Source organism: Notothenia coriiceps, unplaced genomic scaffold (assembly GCF_000735185.1).
Source record: "Notothenia coriiceps isolate Sejong01 unplaced genomic scaffold, NC01 NC01_scaffold00014063, whole genome shotgun sequence".
Taxonomy (NCBI): Eukaryota; Metazoa; Chordata; class Actinopteri; order Perciformes; family Nototheniidae; genus Notothenia; species Notothenia coriiceps.
Genome location: NW_011346764.1, coordinates 30,297 through 37,406, shown reverse-complemented (window position 1 = coordinate 37,406; position 7,110 = coordinate 30,297). Strand labels below are relative to the sequence as shown.

At 41.2% G+C, this 7,110-nt stretch overlaps 1 long non-coding RNA gene across 1 annotated transcript in view; it reads left to right on the top strand.

The window, feature by feature from the left end:
* The first annotated feature begins 1,029 nt into the window (after nt 1–1,029).
* LOC104948301 (uncharacterized) overlaps nt 1,030–7,110 on the top strand; it is a 9,529-nt gene continuing 3,448 nt past the window's right edge. The window contains exons 1-2 of the long non-coding RNA XR_798661.1: nt 1,030–1,123; nt 1,360–1,439. This is a non-coding gene — a long non-coding RNA (uncharacterized lncRNA). The remainder of the gene's footprint in view (nt 1,124–1,359; nt 1,440–7,110) is intronic.

Genomic DNA, 7,110 nt, shown 5'->3' with positions numbered 1-7,110 from the left:
ACATACCTCTCTCTCTCTCTCTCTCACACACACACACACACACACACACATCTCCGCCTCATTCTGTTGTCATTTATCGTTCGCTATCTGACCAGCTTTCAATCTTGTAGGCTACTCACTTCGTTTCTTGTAGCCCTCGAAAGGGTTTTGGAGGTTGATGCCTCGTGAACGTGAGTTGTTTGGCTTTCTTGTCCGCAGCAGCAGAAAGCATTTTCGAATGTTTGAATGAATCAAAATGGATCGTCACCGTCGATTTTCTCTTATGCTCCAACACACAGTTACACGGGGTGCAGAATAGTTTTCCCCCCACTTTTTGCCCGGTCTTTTCCTCCATACCCAAATCCTTTAAAAACAGGGGTACAACGAGCGGATACAGATTTGCTGCCGATCTGACGTCAAATCGGCGGCGGACCCACAGAGAGTTGCTATCAGAAACAATGCCTGACGTGTTTTGGACGTAATCTCGTCTTTCTTTACATTAGCAAGCCTCGCTAACACTCAGAGCTAACCTGTACTGGAGAGCACTGGAGAGCACATGTGTTTTTAAAAAAGCAGGAAATAAAAAAAGGAACTCTCCTTGTGCTAAACCCGCAAGAGAAAAAGCATTTGAGCTCCATACTATTTCAGAAATAATCCTTGACGTGGTTTAAACAGGATGGCGTTTTATCACAGCAGAATTGAACTTTATCTCCGGTAGAATTCTGATCAGGCATTAGCTCCGCCTCCTCTTCTTTTTTTTTTCAAGCTAAGGACCCAAAATCCGCTTTTTCTAACAGGGCTGCAAAAGAGGGGTATGATGAGCAGTACGAGGCATGGCTACAATGGGTGATCTGTTTGGTATTTTAAGCAAAAAACTTCACAGACATGTTTTGTATTGGTATGGCCCTACGATAGGTCCACTTTAATATAATGCAGTACCTTGTTATTAACTCCCTCTCTAGGAAACGTTGGCGTTTGCTGACCATTTACATGCACACAAAACCTATGTAACACTACAGGAAAGGGAAACCCCTCAGAAGCATTATAGGGCCTCTTTAATAATCCTTAAACTTGACTTTTCTTTTTCTAGGGTCCAGAGTTACTGAGCAAGTATGTTGGAGAGTCTGAGAGAGCCGTGAGAGAGGTTGGTACATTACATTTTCATAACCGAATGAACGTATTTTAATACTTTTGTTATGTTGAAGTTGAGTTTTCCGGACACCATCTATTTCTGGTTGCTGATGTAATGAACGGATGAGCTGAGATCTAGTTTATGACATTAACAAGTGTCACATTTCCTGTGTATGTTTGTGCTGAGAGTGATTCATTTGTCCTGCTAACAGTTTGTCCTGTTTCCCTCTCCTCTATTGTTGCTCGCAGGTGTTTAGGAAGGCGCGGGCCGTCGCTCCGTCCATCGTCTTCTTTGATGAGATCGACGCTCTCGCCAGTGAGAGAGGAAGGTACAGTGTGTTTGTTTTCTCAACACCATAGAAAGTGGCCCTACAATTAGCACAACATTCAAAAACAAAACGGCAAAAAAAGAGTTCCTGCCACTTTATAAATGTCCACTTCCTGTCCCTGAAAGGTCGCTGCTGACCGCTGTTTACTATTTTCAGCACTGTGGTTATTCATTGTCCAGCGGTGACACATGCGCAGACATCGCTGCGGCCTGTTTTTAATTCCTCGTCTCACAAAGATTCGCTTATGAATGGAAGGCGCAAACATCTCAAAAAGTCTGCATGACTGCGCTATCAAAGCCGTCCACTCTGTTCCCATGGTGTCCTCTCAGACTTTTGCGGCTTTTCGCCACCGGCCAAACACAGGACACAGTCTTGTCCGGAGGCGCTTTAGTGGGATGGCACTGGGAACATCTGTGGCTTAAAGGAAAGAGGACGGGGGGGCGGACAGAGGACACAGACCGGAGGCGCACAAACACTTCATTGTGCCCGTCCACGGCAGATGGGGAAGGCCACATATGCAGCATGCTTCCTGGTAAACCAGTCGATGAAACTCAATGTTGCAGGAAGGAGCAGAGAGAGGCCAACAGTAAATCCTCCATGTTGGTCTGGGTCACTAAGCTGACTGGTTTTAGAGACGAGACATATGTTGACATTTTGTTTTTGTACACGTCCCTTTGATCCTGAAATGTTATTATATCCTAACAAAGGCAAACATCTAACTGTTCTAATACATTCAATCTAATCTCTCAATGTCCTCTGCACAGGTTTCTTAACATAAACATTAGTTTCTCCTCCTCTATGAAAATATAAGATTTTGTAAATGCCAATAACTCAATCTCAATTTCCAGTGGCTGGTGTGTTACGAACGAGAGGTGTAAAGATTAATTTGTTCTAGTGTTATTGAAAAATATCTTCCAACACATTTGTCCTAAAACATGTGTTGATTTTACATTTTTACACTCCTTTAAATCACAAATTCGGGTCAACTAGGGTCAATATTGTTTCCGTCAGTTATATTTGAGCTATTGCTTTTATAAAACGGTTACCAAGTGTGGCAATATGAAAAAAAAAAGTACACACTCTAATTTAAATAGTTTTTATTAGTAAATAATGATGTTCAAAATTCTTCTTCTGCACAAAACATAGTGCGAGGTGGTTGCTATGCAACAACACTAACAGCTAGCGAACATTTTAGGCAGAGAGCGTTGATCCATTATTTGGCTGTTTATTTACATTCATTTGTATGTTGCTGTTTATTGTGCATCCACTGAAAAACTGTCCTTCACGTAGCTCTGCATGTCGTCGTTTAGGTGCTTTTTTTTCTGGAGATAGGCACTGCTCAATCCACTCCTCCATAGTAAGACCCCCCCGGAGGTCGAAGTTAATCTTAAATGTTTCCATCTTATGCTTTGTAAGTTTGTTTCGTAACGGAAGAAATGTAAATATATTTATAAAANGCACACACACACACACACACACACACACACACACACGCGCCACATGGACGTAATGTACAAAAACCTGTGTTGAAGGTGTTTTTATATTCCCGATAACCATTGCTAAAATTAAAGTACATTTACTCCAGTCCTGTAGTTAAGTATACGAGATACTTCAAATGTATCTGAGTATTTTTATGTTATGCTATTTTATTTTATTGCTAGTTTAAAATTCTGAGTTCTTCTTCCACCACTGACGTTTACACATTTATATATAAATCTATACATATATGGGAATATCTTCCACTCACACTCCTCTCTAAGTGTGTGTGTGTGTGTGTGTGTGTGTGTGTGTGTGTGTGTGTGTGTGTGTGTGTGTGTGTGTGTGTGTGTGTTTGTGTTGAGGGGGGGCAGTCTGCTGTTCGAATTGATTGCAGATTGTGTGTCACTGATGCAAAGAGACTCCCAGAAGACTATTTGATGGTGGTGAGAGAAAGGTTGAGATTAAAAACACTGATAAGACACACACACACACACACACACACACACACACACACACACACTTAGAGAGGAGTGTGAGTGGAAGATGAGAAGATAAATGTGGAAGAGGGATTTAACGATGCGGGAAGATAGGAACAAAGACAGATAATTTATTTAGAAAAATTTGAAAGATTCCAGATGAAAGAGAAAGTGAACAAACAACAAAGTGTTATCCCTGCTGGTCTCTCCAACATAAACAGATTTGGAATTGCTTTTCATAAGATTATCTCTTACCTTTCTCACACTGAAATGAACATAATCTGTCTTTATTCCATTCAAGCTGCCAGGTAATGGAACCAGACTTCTTACTACAGTGAGGGTCAGTTACAGCCTATACTGTACATTATCAGAGGGGGGGGCTTCTTTATAAGCTGAAAATATTTTAGCCCTCAGAAAACTTGAGGAGGGAAAAAAACAGCCCTCAAAGTAAAGGATATGCAATAGCTGTAATGAAATATAATTAAGCGATAGCTAGCGACAGGCCGTGGTATATGCTAATTATATCACAGCTAAGGGGCGTGGTTCGGCCCGACGCGAAGTAAATACACACTCCAATTTAAATCGTTTTTATTAGTAAATAATGAAGTTAAAAATAAAATAGTCACTCCGTTGCCTTCTGCACGAAGGATAGTGCGAGGTGGTTGCTGCTATGCAACAACACTAACAGCTAGCGAACATATTAGACAGAGCGTTGATCGATTATTTGGCTATTTATTTACATTAATTTGTATGTTGCCGTTTATTGTGCACCCACTGAAAAACTGTCCAGCATCAGTAGAATGGCTTACGTGGTCACTTGTATAGGTTGAGGTTGTTCGAGGCTGTTGCTTGGCGTGGCGAGAATATTGCTCCACTTTCTCCGGTCCCCGAGATTGGGCTTCCAGTAGCTCTGGAGAGAGCCTTCGCACCTGTGGCCACTAACGGTCATAATTTCTCTGCTTTGTTTCAAGACCCGCATCAGAAAGCTTTTGAATGGTGGTACTTTTCCAGTTGGTCTACCTGCTCTTCACGTAGCTCTGCATGTCGTCGTTTAGGTGCTTTTTTTCTGGAGATAGGCACTGCTCAATCCACTCCTCCATAGTAAGGCCACCCCGGAGGTTGAAATTAATCTTAAATGTTTCCATCTTATGCTTTGTAAGTTTGTTTCGTAACGGAAGAAATTTAAATATATTTATAAAACTGACAAGTCAAATCAAGCAATCTGATTGGTCGATAGCGTTTTTGCGGACCTCTTTGATTACAGATTTGAAAACATCGTTGCTTGCTTTAAAAGTAGCACAATTCATTATGTTAAACCTTCAAAAGTATCTAGATATCCCTGCCCTAATGCCAAAGGAACTGCACACTGAATATGTTTTGCCGTTTGATGTCTATGTCTGGACCGCTGCGTCAAAAAGGAGGGCTTCTGCCCCGTTACTTCTCCGCTGCTTTCTTGTTCCAGTATGAAAAGTTTGCTTTTCAGCCCAACGGTATACTGTTTTTCTCAGACGCGGAGGGATACTGACTTGTTGTGAAAAGTAACTTACAATTCTACCCGTGGTATACGCTCAGCATATCACGGCTAAGAACCAATCAGATTGCTTGATTTGACTTGTCCGTTTTATAATCATATTTTTGCTCTTACTGCTAAGACTGAAATATAGACTGCCACTTTTCAAGCTAACCCAGAATAAACACATTCTGTATATTCATTAATATGTTCTTTATACTAGCTATTCAATATTTAGCTCCATATTGTCATCACACGATAACTTCACCACTCTACAGTCTTCAATGTTATGTACTACTCACATCATATTTAAAATAATAAAAACTAGATTGCTTTTTATGAAAAGTCTGTACACATGTATATACATTTTCTTTATAGGAGTAGAACGATTATTTCACATTTCTCCTACATGCTTCGTAACAGAGTGGACCACACTGACTAACAGTTATAAAAGCAGAATCAAACAAAATCCAATTGAAAAAGACAAATAAGAATTGCTCTTAGAAGAATAAATCACTTATTTTAAGAATTAAATTGAATTGCTGGTCTGTCAGTCGAGCCGTTCAGTCGACAGCGCTTTCATTTTCCCAAACAGCCCTTATACTTTATGTTTAGTGCAGTCTTGACTCGCTTCCAGTGTATAGGAAATAACTCCATTGCAACTTGTCTTCATCAATCAATTTTTTTGCCAGTGGGACTGACAAGTTCTGTCTGCTTCTTTTTTCAGTATGAATAACCCCCCCCCACCCCGCCCTCGCCTCCTTATCTTGATGTTCAATTTTAAGAATGCACTCTGATCCTCCACCCATAATGTGTGTGAGTTTGTTGGCCGGCTGCTTTGGACGCGAGGCTGGACCCGCGCCTCGGGTCTACTTGCCATTTAAGAAGAAATGCACTTAGCGCTGATCTATAAAGGTTATTTATTGGTCTCCACTTCCTGCCATGTTTAATCAATGAAGTGGCTCACGCACGCAGGCAAGAATTCAAAACTGTTGACACAACCAGAGAGCCTCGGCTGCGTGGTGTACGTGTGTTTTTTTGTCTGTGGAGGCAGGAGATGAGAAGCACCTGTAAATCTGTCAGCCTACCTGCCACGAGTCTAAACTGTCGGAGTGAAACGGAGGAGACAGAGAGAAGACAGGAAGGGAGGCAAAGTAGGGGATACGAAAACAGACAGTGAATGTTGGATAGAAGCAGACGGATGAAAAATGTGTTCAGGATAGAAAACTGCATTCCTGACTGAGAAAAGAAAAGGGAAGAAAAAACAATGAATACAAGAGTAACTGCTCCATGAAGATATGTTGTATAATTGTATTTTTACTGAGGGAGTTGAATACTTTACATTGAAGAGGCCCTATTCAAGATTTTGGAGGTTTTCCCTTTCCTGTAGTGTGTTATTATAGGTTTGGTCAAAGGTTGAAATCCTGCTTGAAACGCCTCCATTTAGTTTATTGATTTATCGTGTCGTGGACAGTCCCCATTGATCAACTGTCACAAAACACATTGTACTCCTTTGTTTACTTACTGAACTTAGTGACATCACTGTGTAACACTTGTGCTTCTATTGGCTAGCAATCGAACACATTGTACGTGGCAGGCTAAGTTGCGGGACAAATCTTTAAGCGGTTGACCAATCACAACAGAGCCGGCCAGCTAACCAATCAGAGCAGACTGGGCTCTGGGAACAGGAACGAGGCACTACGAGAAAAAACAGGCACTTTTTGAACAATACTGCATTTAAACATATCACAAAGGCACAAGATATGAACCTGAAAAAGAGTTGGGGTCAAACTTATGTTCTTTGTCCCTACTATAATACATTATTGACATTAATTGATACTGAATTTTACATATATTATACTTTCTTGGTCAGTTTATACATTTATATTTCCATTTTTCTTTTGTTACAATGAAAGTCTCCCCCTTTTATTTCCCTCTGTGCCTCATTCTCTTTGTCCATGCTCTCCTTTTCTGTCACCCTCAATCTCCTTTCATTTCCCTGACATCCTCTGTCCTTTTGTCTCCCCCTCCATTGCTCACCCCTCTTCCTCTCACCACCTTCATTCTTCCTCTCCATATTTCTTTCACATCATATTCTCCCTCTCATTTGCCTTTTCTCTCCAATGCATCGCTCTGTCCTCCTTTCCCTAATCCTCTTCCCTCCCTTTTCTCCCCACTCACCCTAACTCTCCCCCCCCCCCCCCCC